Raw genomic sequence first — 12,648 nt, forward strand, 5'->3', positions numbered from 1 at the left:
GACAGTTGCAGTCAAAATCCAGTCAATAGGCAGCCAAGTTACAGGAAATACCATGAATTCCTGAACTTTCTATCAAAAAACTGAATTGACTGCATTTTGACTGCCTATTAAATTTGACTGCAGAATGACTGTTTTATGACTGCATGAGCAGTCATACAAAAGTCAAAAAATCAAAGAGTCACAGGCAAACTGCAGTAACCTAAAAACAGTCAAACTGCAGTCAAAAACAAGTCAAAAAAAAGAGCTGCTGCAGCCCTGCCAATTTGGTAAGGGTTGCCCCTGTTGTTATCTTTTACTTGACCACTGCTACCTACATGCCCTGCGTAATACTGTAACGCTAAACTCATACCTAGGTCTATTTGCACTGTGCAATTATTTTTGGTTTACATGTAATACAGTGGGCTACCCTCGGGGAAATGGGTGGTGACTGCTTAATGGGGCCAGCCGCTTAAATAGAGGTTAAATTAAATAGAGGTTGGTGTACCTTGAATATTTAATTTTAATTTTTCACTATCAGGTTATAAATTTCTCGGTGAACATGGAGTCAATTCAAGACAATCATGATAGACGTGTGTTTGAATTATCACTCTCATGCACCTTCAATTTCAGACTCTTATCTGCCATCGCCCTTTCCAAAACAAAGTTTTTAAATTTTGGGTGGCTGCTTAATTGGGGTAATGCATCAGTCAATTCCAGCAGTGTCCATCCCCCCGCGGCAACCGTGGGGCATTTGCTCACGTTGTCAGTCCTGGGGGTGGGGCATCTGCAATCTTATCACGGCCTGGGGGCTGTACATTTGCGTACCCCGGGGCGACCCCCGGGCATTCCACACACATGTTTTGGAAAGTGTTGTGGATTAGTTCATCGGGAAAGATGAGGCGTTTGTCGAACAATGGCTTGTCCGTCAGGGACTAAAGAAACTTGCAGATGTTTCCTCAATTTAGATATTTCTTCATTACTTGTAAGCATATAAATATAAGCGACAAGGTGAACTATATTTTGTTTATCACAAAACAATCACTGACGTGAACACGACTATTTTGCATTTCACATTCAAAACTAGCTTAGCATTTTTTAAATTCATGCAAGTGGAGTGAAAATACCTAAGGTTTGTGAATTCAAATGATGCAATCTTCAAGACACATCTTGTGAGCTTAAAATGCAATGCAACATCATTTAAAATGTCTTGATTCTTCACAGAAAAAGCAGTCTGCAAATACAGGCATCTATCATTGCTCGCGGCTGGGGGTACATCTGCCGCAATCCCAGCTATCCTCTAGCAAACTGTTAAAAACAAATATAAAGAAATACATATAATCAGAATCAACTAACACGTACTGTTGTCCTTAAAGTCTTACCATTGCATTAAAATACTGAACAGCTGACCATTTTATTCACTGATTAATTAAAAAACTGCGGAGGTGGTTGAAGGCGACGATCCTGGGGGCGGGGCATTTGCCCTATTTCTTTGTCCCCACCCCGGGCATTTGGACAGCTTATGTGTACCCACCCTGGGGAATTTGACCATTTTTTTAAAAAAACATGCTAATGCCCGGGGGTTAGCCCAGGGGGGGGATGGGCACTGCTGGAATTAACTGATGCATAATAAATAAATTTGTTTCTGTTTAGCAATATTAAGAGTGATTTTCTGAGTGTCGAGAATCGGAAGACAGTCACGAAAAATCGATTTTTCTTTTATTTCGCCAAAACATACCTTTGGGTTAACTTATTCATGGAAAAATAGTTTAAAGTTCCGACTATTTATTTTACGGCCAAAATTTAAGAAAGTTCAAAATTTGCATACAATGGCGGTTTTCGCGGCTTAAAATGTTCAGAATTTCACGCTTCTTTACGAAAACAGCGGGGGCGTAAAAACAATCCTATGAAAACAAAACTTGGCACAAATATTATTTCATTCTTATACTTTAAAATCATGTAATAAGTTTCTTGAAGTTTTGTTTGTAGCTCTGTAACGAAAGGTATTTGTACAGCCGCCATTTGTGTCTCTTGGCCAGGAACAAATAAAGGCCAACTTTGACTAGTATAAATGGCCTCTGGTATATATTATTTGGTCAAAATATCTACATTTTAGGAAACCTTGCTGATTGTTTTTTTCACCCGAAAAGTTGTAGCTCTGGGAATTAAAATGTTCTCCGTCAGTAAAATAAAATGTTACGGCATGTAAGTGAGTTCAATTTTATGCAAATCACAAGGTTATTCTTTGGAAGTCAACAGTTTAAAACAGGAAACAACGACTCACCGTTACTTACGTTCCTTCTGCTGCTATAGAAAAGATTTTAACTTCCCAGTGTCCTTGTGAGCTGTTCTGTAAAATATTTCCAGTAAAACAGCGAGCATAAACGGCTATAACATTCGACAAGGTCGACAATGTTTATATTTGAGACGAGACACTGAGTGGCACACACAGTCCTGGCTGTTTCCATTGTCTTGCTCAGTTGAGAGTCCTTTAAAAATATGATAGAATATACACTTCAAACTTCATCCAAACTGGCAACGCTGTATACAACATTTCCTCTCAATTCTTTGCCCCAACAGTCTGTGATATCTGCAACGTCACTCAACAGTTTTTTAACTCCAAAGGAAGTATCATTTAATCATTTTTTAAGCAAGGTTTCTGCAGCTTTCAAAATAGCTTGAGTGTGCTCCAACCAGGTTTTTTGCAGATGGGATCTGGCAAGTTGACGATGCTGCAAAACTTTTGAGTGCAGAGTAACCACAACCAATTGACTGCAAGGCCAAAATGATTGCACGGTTCAACTCATAGAATCACAAACTCTTTTGTGAGATGTGAAAACATTTTGGATTCTTATGAAATTTTACAATCAACACATTTGCATTGCTGAAACCAAACCTCTCCCTGGGCATTTCTTGATTTTGTTGTCTTTAAGAAGTTTTACAGTCTCTGCAGGTGGCAGATTCCTTCAAAGCATCTTGAGGCAACTGTGCATTGATAATATTCAATGAGTCCGACGTGTGGTTGGTATCGCACTCATCAGAAGAGTCACTGTCAGTATTACTTTTCTTGCTGTCCCCTCTATTTTTTGCCTGCTTGATCCAATAGCTGTAGCTTCATCCAACTTGGAGTCAGAATCTTCAGACCATTTCTAATAGTAGGATCCTTTATCTGTTGCCGCCAGATCAATGTTTGCTTCTTTGCTCGTTGTATTATTATTTTTGCTTTGTTTTTGTCACTTCTTCAACCTGGTCCATGCAGATTTCCGTGGTCCAGGTTTATAACTTAAAGATTGTCGATCTGAAGGTATACAGTAGCCTTAACATGCACGACAACTATTATATTACTGTTGTATTTTTACTTTATTGTACAAGCATTTTTTCTAAGATCATTACATTTTTTGATTAATACCTTTTCATATTTTCCTCCAAGTTTTCATTAGCTTTTTCTCTGAGTACTTGTGGGAAACACACTCTGGAAAAAATATCACAAATGTCACTGAACACAGGAAACTGAAGCATCCAGTACTGTATTCACTGGTAACGAGAGTCTAGTTATTCAATTTCAAAGACAAATGCTCTGAAGCTCGACTCTATTGATTACCAAGGTGATTCTAGTTGGTCTTGATATGTGTCGTTCTATCCTAAGGAATTGAACTTCTAAATGTGGGTGGGCCCTCAAAAGCTCTCCTGTCTACTTGGATACCTCCGTATCTATCCCTTGAAGGTTTCTATTAGATCTTTTAGACATTGTTATTTCATTCAAAATCCTTCCCACAAAAATCGTCTGTTGTGTTCGTCACTGCTTCTTGACTCAATTTTCTTGCATGTGGAAAACCGCATGAGTTAATGGGGGTTGTAGTAGGGCACAAGCAAGTTTCCAGTGGGTTCAAAGTCAGAGAAAGAACTTACAAATACGTTCTTTATTAGGGGTCAATCCCTTTGATGTTTTTAAAGCAGACTTGTGTTTTTACGAAGTGTATGAGAGTTTTGACGGACCCCCATCCCCGTAGTTTGCGACATTCAATTGTGTGACCAAATATGGTAGTGAACACGTGTAGTGACTTTTCTCAGAAACTGGAGAGACGAAGCAGCAAGTTGAACTATGAGCATACTGTGAGTTTAGAGAGAGTTTTAGCCGCGAAATAAACCTGAAAACTAGTGAGTACTGTGTACCGTTGATAAATGGCTCAGAAGTACTGATGTATAATTCTTTGTTTTTGACAAAGTTATCAAATGCCCCACCCTGGGCAGCCCTTTGTAAGCAAATGCCCCATGGTGGGGACCGACAACCTGCCAAATGCCCTTCCAATTCCAGGGGGGATGGGCAGGCTGGGAACTGAGAGTTATTAGAAAATAACATTTACCTGAAATTTTATATCCTGTTGTGTCAAATTTCCCACCCAGTAACTGTTTAACATTCGGTTTCAACTGGGATTTCAAGTCATTCCAGTTCTGTAAGAAGTCAGATTTTCTGCATCTTGTTAGCAAATCCATCGCCACCAGTAACTGCAAAACACAAAAGAAGGTGACAATTAATCTTAATGAAATAAATATCTAGTTTGGCTATTTCTTTGCAGGATGGAGATGTGTTGATTCCTTTAATTTTCCGTTACTGGGCAAATTAAAGTTTACCATACTTTGCTGGTAGCTGTGGACCCTACAAATGTTCATGTAGAGGTCAATTGAGAGCTAACAGTATCATTTTATTTTATTTAGTAAAAAATAATACAAAGATATTAACACAACATAAGCTTAAGATTTCATGTAAAGAAGGTGTAGTCTTTATTTGCAAGCTTGCTACACTCACAGACACAAACTCATCCCAGACCTTAATTACAGTTGTTTCTTTGTCAAGAAATGGAAGTTTCTCAAGAGTCTTCGATATTACTATCTACATCGGCTTCTTCGATTCTCCTTTTTCGAAGTGTGAACTCTTGGAGCTGTGTAATTGCACCAAAGTTCGCATTCCTATTCTTTAGCTCACATTCTAGCTGACAGTATAGCTTGCTCTCACCTTGCTTGTCAGCTGCTACCTTCGTTGATTTATTCAGCCCAGCTGCTTTTTGCTTGTAGTAATGTGTTGTGTTGTAAATGCTTTCTTCATCTGCCAAAAGGACAATTGCCTAATGAATAGATAGTAGAAAAGACATAAGCTTAGACTTAAGCTATTTAAAACTTTTTTGTTATTCATTGTAAAGGTCTACCACTATGATTTACACTTTTAATACATGTATTCATGAAGATCTTGTTTAAACTTGGAAACATGAAATAAGAAAAAAGCCTTTCTTAAAAATGTAATAGTCAGGTTAAAGTTCTTTCTAGCTTAAGCTAGATGCCACTGAAAACGTAACTTTAAATCATTGAGATTTTGCTGGTTAGATCTGGTAGTTAATATGGAAACTGGTAAGTTGAATTAATACTTTAATCAGTGAGGAAAAGTCTTGTCAGTTGGAAAGCCTGTCAACTTTCGATCCTTAGAATCAGCAACTTCTCACATATTTTGTTGGCTGTCATTGCCTTTGTTTTACCACTGGATTTGCTTCCAGCTTGTTCTTAGAAGCAAGTAACACTTTTCCTTATGAATTTATTGATGACTTTCTGTGTTGGTCTTGTGTTTGGGTCAGTTCTGTTTGCACATGCAACTTGAACACGGTGAAAATGGGTCACTCACAGTATGGTTTCCTGATGGCTCCAATTCTCTCTTTTCTAAGATTGAGCTGGTAAGCTCTGTCTAAAGAAAACACAGGTATCACCAGTGAACATCAGTTTTTTGAACATATACACACATGTGCACGTTTCTCAGAATGTTGAAAATCAAAAGACAGTAACAAAATATTGATTTTGCTTGAAAATTTTAAATTTCCTGTTTTAAAAATGTGACGGAATATACGATTCAAACCACAAGGATTGTAATTTCCAATGTTCCATACAGTACAGCCCAAATATAATACACATGCAAGAAGGGGCGCAAGAAGTTCTTGTGCCACAAGAGCACGCAAACCGCCGCAATAAGTAAAAATGTCGTGTTTGTGCGGTTTACCTGCAAGAACATTCAAAATGCAAGAAGTTGAAAATCTAACTGCAAGAAGCCGCAAGAAGTTGAAAATCTAACCACAAGAAGCTGCAAGAACTTATGGATCATACCGCAAGCCGCAAGAAAGTGCAAGAAGTTGTTGCAGGTCAAACAGTTTGTTTGTTTATAAGTGCCATGTTGGTGGTCAAAATGCTCAGTGTTTGCTTGCAATGTTATCCATAAGATAAGTCACTGCAGTGGGAAGAGATATATTTCCAACAGCTGAGACCAGATCTGGATTTATGTTTGCTTATACTGTGAAAATAATATCGAACACACTCGCTCACTTGAACAGTCTGCTGGCAGATTATGCAACAATCACAAAACGTCTCCAAATAATAAAGCTCATGAAGAAACAGTCCACGTAGAAAAATTGAACTACGATGTAGTTAGTCTGGGTTCCAACGCTTTTTGCTTCTGAATGCAAAATTCATCATCATTCAGAAGTGTTGTCTTCTTCTTGTGGATATGTGAGTGAAGACAACTTTCGTTCAAATCGCACACTGAACCGCAAAGACTGCGTGTGCATTACGATGTTGTAAATTTCTTTAAGAACTTTTCGCAGCGTTAGTATTACAGGCGAAAAGCTCTCGCAGAAAATATATTTTGTGTTTCTAAACAAATGGTAATCAAGGAAACTTGAAAATCGCCCATGGAAGCGAACTTCATAAATTCTACCCTGTTTGCAATGTAGTAGAACATTACCAGTATAACTACAGTTGTGATAAGCACATAAATGATCTTCTGAACAGCGAAATCTCATGAGTTTACCTTATGCATTCCTCTTATTTCAAAGAGAATCCCATTGAACAAAATCTTCTAAGGCAGTATGCACTGATAAAAATCATGTTGTTATGATGCCTTGAATTTGCATAAGTCTTCAAACAATACTGTTGTGTGAAAAGTCACGCTTGTTTTCGCCGACTGAGAAACTTGCTTGTTTCAAAATTTGGGTTACACTTGGAAGCTACTTCCCAGTAAATATATGTTTTTTCGACCTTTGTTCCAGACAGACAAAGCCATTTCAAGTAAGCTCATTTCACGCTGCTCTCACACCGCGGGTCTGGGACTCCGGGACACATCGTAATAATAATTGTAGAGAGCAAAATTTCCTCCATGTCGCCGAAAAACAAAACAAAGTGAACTCAGTATCTAATTCAGAACCAATGGATAAACAATGTACTGATACTTAACTGATTAAAATAACTATAAACCAACAGAAAGCCAACGGCCTTATCACAGGTTGTTTAGCACGTGACCAAAATCTTCCCACTGTTGGTGATAAAATCTACGGACTGATTTATTCGTGAATGAAAACTCTCTCCAAGGACGACTTTGACAGCGTTTAGACTTTATATGGCTTACACTTTAGAACTTACAATATTAGTCACATCATTAAGAAACTTCCCAAGATCTCTTGTGTAACGGTAGCCGTATAGGTAATAAGGTCGACGATTTGTTTGTTGGTATGGCTGAAAATCAACTTCTTCTTCTGTTATATTTGTTTACGTTTTGATGGATTGAAATACAGCTTTGTAGAACATGTAAACAGAAGCTCGCGCCAATCAACAAATTCGAAGTTTCATCAAACGCACATCCATTCATTACTTTTTCTTTGGCCGTGGATCAGGGATCGGTCCAAGTTGGAATTAAGTCAGGTTCATGAAAAGTTCATTGTCTGAACTGAACTTCAGAGTTAAAATTGTCAAAAGTTAAAAATTTGTTGTTTTAATACTTCTTACAGTAAGTGCTCGCATTAGTTCTAGTTGTGTTTGTTAGTTGTGTTTTTTAGAACCCGTCGCCAAGACAGAACTGTTTTGATACAGATTTTTGCGTGCTAAGATGTTAGCGCAAAGAAGTTCTTGCGGTTTGAAAATCCTACTACAAAGAAGTTCTCGGCTTTCGAAAATCCTACCGCAAAGAAGTTCTTGCGTCTTGCAGGTTTTAAGCGCAAGCAACCCACAAGAAGCCGCAAGAAGTTGCAGGCTTGTGGACGCAAAAAAGTCTTGCGCGTGCATTATTTTTGGGCTGTACTGTACCTCATGAGTAAATAAATCAGTCCCTTTACCTGAAGACTCCAAGTGAAAGTTCAACATACTGGCATTAAATACTCCTTGATCATGGGTTAATCAATACCACTTGACAACTATGTTGTAGACAACATCCCTGTATGGCATGTGGCCAACACTTATTGCATGGAAACCCTTGTGACAAACATACAGGTGTTCATTTTCAATTGCTGTCCTGATAGGTATCAAGGTTCTATCAGGTGCTCTTGTCACCTTTGGGAAGCCTGCTAGTTTATAAAACCCTCTCTTGGTATCCTAGAATTGCAATAATAACACGAGAAGCATACTTTTCACTGCACAAACAGTTAATCAAAAAGTGAGAGGAAAACAACAAAACAGAAGTGATAGAACATTTCTTTTTTATCAAAAAAAGAATAACATCAACCTGAATGACCTCTATGAATCTTGTCAGACAATTGCCTGCAAATGATGCAGACTACTGACAAAACAGCAATTCAGGGATTATACAAAAAATTGCAACCCTTTTTAAGGACTTTTCGAGCACTTTCCAATGGATGTCATGTTACAGGTTAAACAATATAAATTGTAGGCACCTTCCAAATCAACAGGTTTTTAACACTAGAAGTTTCTCTTTAATCATCTCTAGATTCTTTAGTTTATCTCCCTTTTATTTGGAGGTTTTTCTACCAGAATTTGCGACAATGACAAAGGGCTGATGAGACAGCAGACTCTGCCACACCACCAAAACAGAGAAAAATTTTTGGAACAACTCGTGACATGAGCACTAGTGAAGTGTAAGATGACAAACGGTCAGATTCAGAGGTGTTAAAGATGGCACCAAAAACAGGTTCAGGTTACTCGCCACATCTACAGAAAACAAATGACCCAGCCACCATGGACGATGAGTTGTTGAAAGAAATTGCCCAAGATTTCAAGTCAGTCGAAAAAACCACCCCAAAAGTAGCTCAAAAGTTAGCCGATATTGCCAACAAGAAATGAACTCCAGAAGTTTCAAAAGATAATCCCCCAACAATTTCGAGAAGTTAAGGGGTCCAAATGTCAACCCAGAGATCTGGAACAAGCTTAAGCATATTACCAGGAGCTCAGATTTACAACTCACAAAATATACAGAAAGCGCTTGTTAAAGTTGGTAGTGCAGTCGATAAATCAACTGACACATTCCTAACTATCAGGGCAAATCCTGACAAATTTTTTCCTGCCGCTCTAGCCAAGCAACTGGGAAACTTGGTCACATATAATATAGATGCCATAACCTTGTTAGGCCATGTGATCATGGAAATGTTCTACTGTCGACACAATGCTATTAAGTGGCAGTCCAGCTAAAAGTGGTCCACTCGACTTCAGAACCAAAAATAGTTTTTCATTTGTTGTCAGTGAAAAGGGTTAGTTGACTGTGATCAGAAAGGTAAAACTTGCTGATTTTGTGAAGCATGCTATGTCCAATAAAATGCAGCTCAAGGAATTTTGTTTTCATGCAAATTCTAAGCTACAATCGTTACTTTGAGTGACAACATATGGAAACTTTTTAGAAAATTTTAAGCTTACCAGCGAGGCTGGAAGACACCCTGCTCTGAGGCTTCTTGTTCACCTACTAAAATTCGGCCAAATTTGAGAGAAAAAATCTCAAAGGTTGGGTCAAAAGTAACGCTAAAAAGCACATCACAGTAAATTTCTTACCTTAACAAACCATTCTATAAGTACAAACCAGTGGGTATCTCCTTGGATTGCATACAAGAACCGATTAAAATCTACCACAGCCAGTGTATTTACATTTAGCCAAAGGTCATTTGCATAACCCTTGCACTTGGTGAAAATACCTCCTCTGCCATTCAGGTTCATTTGATGACCTTCTGAATAGTGGCAAATAGTTTCCTTTAATACTTGTATACACTGTAGATCCAGTTTTGAGGTGAAGGTTGCATTAAAGTTGATCAATTCTCAAGACTTGCGAGATTCCAAAAGTAAAGAATGGTGGTCTGCACAAAGTAACTGTAGCTGTCATCCTTACAAGTTGCTTCAATAAATTCTGCTGCAGAATTAACACAAGAAGACAAAAGTAGTAAGTTTCCATTTACCATTTAATGGCAACTACTGCCTTTAATACTGCCTTTAATACTGGGAACAGGAGGGCTATGTTTCTGAATTTGGAAAAAAAATGAACACTTGCCAGTTGATCACTGGGAAGTGCATTCGACAAATGAACACAACACGCTTGAATGGAACCATGTATTGTGATGAATAGCCTTTACTTCTGATTCATACTCGGTGCTTGTATTCTAGTATCAGCGCTTGTACAGCGCATATAATGAATTTCAGGATCTGTTTATACAACGAAAGCTGCACCAACCTTTGTCATGAAAAAGCAAACAAACAAAGCATAAAACTATTGAGGCAAAAGCTTGCAAAATTTTTTTTTCAATCCTTATCTCAATGTTAAAAAATATTAAGTTTCATTTTGTTCATGAAGATGTTTGCATCACTGCTGTATACACAAAAGGTAAAAACACTTTCCTTGCCCTCCGTAGACGTACAATTATCCCTTTTTCAGTTATCAATAACATAGTAAAAGGAAAGAGTGCATTTCCCTTCATCAAATCATTCAAATGAACTCTTGGAATTTACTTACCAGCCCTGGTAGCTACAGCTACACAAGTTGACAACCTTCAAAGAAACAGACTAAGCAGACCTGCAGAGCTAAGCTTTGTTGCGAACCTGACGAAACCACTTTGATGGGTGTACAGTTATCCTATTTTCTTTCATTTATCAATAACTTAAAATAAAAAGTGTATTTCCCTTCGTCAATCTTAACGATAATTTTAATAAACTACCTGGTAGAGTAACAGTTTACTTACCAGCTCTGGCAACTGCATCTGAAATTGCACTTGCTTTTTTCTCCGCATTCGCTACAGCAAGAACATAAGTGGCAGCAACATTTCTGATCCTTCTGGTGACCATGGAGACTGATGTTGCTGTACTGCTGGTTACTGTTGATGTTGGATTTCTGAGATTGTGGTGGCAGGAACAGTCCTTCCAAGGGCAACTCGCTGTTTGAGTGCACATTACCCTTGTTGAGACACCATGGTTTTTGCAAAAATTACAAAAATGTGGGCCTACTAGCACAAAAGAGAGTGCCCAAAAGAGAGAAAAAAATTGTTTTGCCTTAGCTAGGAATGGTCACACAATTTTCTGCCAAAAAGACACCATTTGCCACTTGCCATCAGCAGCTCATAGAAAGCTAAGAGCTACACGGCACTCGATTTAAAAAATTTTAATTTTTACAACAAAAACAGACCATGGTTACTTTTGTTGAAATCTCACTCTGCTTGTCTGTTATCTGCATGCGGGAATGGGTTTGAAAGAAATTTGGATTACAAAAGAAATTTCATCAAAGAAAACACTAATCCCTGCGAGTTGACCTGTCAGAGAATTTCTATGGCGAAATTTTCAAAGCGTAAGGTAAAACACTAAACAAAGTGTCAATTATTAGCCTAACTTACATCATACCGCCCAATGCAAGAGTTCATCCAGTAGAAAAGCCTCTTAGCTACTGAACAATGTAACTGGCAAGCAAGTATCACATAAGCTTACTTGTATTCCTGAAGGAAGCGAACACGAAGTCTTGCATTCACAGCATGAAGTTGAGAAAAACGCATACTTACATTCCCAAATTTCGCTCCCATAAATAATGATACTACCACAACGTCTTTCCTTTCCAAAACCATTTATTCCTGTGCCATTTTCATCTAAATACAGCTCTTCAAAAACTCACAAGGCCGACAATTCTTTTGTAGCTTTCTCAAAGTATGGAGGTGAACCACGTAATGCTGTAAGGAACTTAAACCCTTCATCATAGCGAATTAATCGATCTACTGCACCTGTGTGTTTAAGTTGCCGTGCATTAAGATTTCTGTTATTTCCCTTACATTTTCTCAGTGCAATAGTTCACTTGCCTGAAAGAATTTTCATTTGCAACTTTTTTGCTTTGTAAAAAATGTTCTCAACACACATGGCTGCCCTTCCGTCTGATCTCAGTTCTGATTTACATATATCACTATAATGAATTTGCTTGCATAAAGTACGAGGTTGGCCGAGAAATATTCCTGGATATGCTAACTCTTCAGAGAATTTATCCCTGAATACACTTAAGGGTATATTGCCTTCTTCTGGTGCAATGTTAAAAATATGCTGGCGCTCATTATCTTCTAAAAAGTCAGTTGATGTGAACATAGTATCAGTAACACTTGCTGGCACTATATCTTCACTCTCACTTAAGTGATCATCATCATCTATTCTTTCAGAGTGACTATTATTGCTGTTCTCAACATTTTCTGCAGATTGGTCACTACAAGCATCATCCAAATTTTGTTCCTGTTCAATTTCTTTGTTATATTGATTGGCCCATTGTGAATTAATAACAATGCCTTCATCTTTATAAAGACTGCTATTTCTCATCAACCAATCTGCTGCTTGCACTACCTTGTGGGGCCATAAATTCATTGATAATGCAGAACTCTTATATTGAAGCTTTCTTTTCAAATTGACTTTGAT

General features: G+C 38.0%; 1 pseudogene; it reads right to left on the reverse strand.

Annotated features, from left to right (window-relative positions):
* Positions 1-11,865: 11,865 nt before the first annotated feature.
* Positions 11,866-12,648, reverse strand: LOC145501483 (uncharacterized; annotated as a pseudogene).

Source organism: Orbicella franksi, chromosome 10 (genome assembly GCF_964199315.1).
Source record: "Orbicella franksi chromosome 10, jaOrbFran1.1, whole genome shotgun sequence".
In the NCBI taxonomy this organism is placed as follows: Eukaryota; Metazoa; Cnidaria; class Anthozoa; order Scleractinia; family Merulinidae; genus Orbicella; species Orbicella franksi.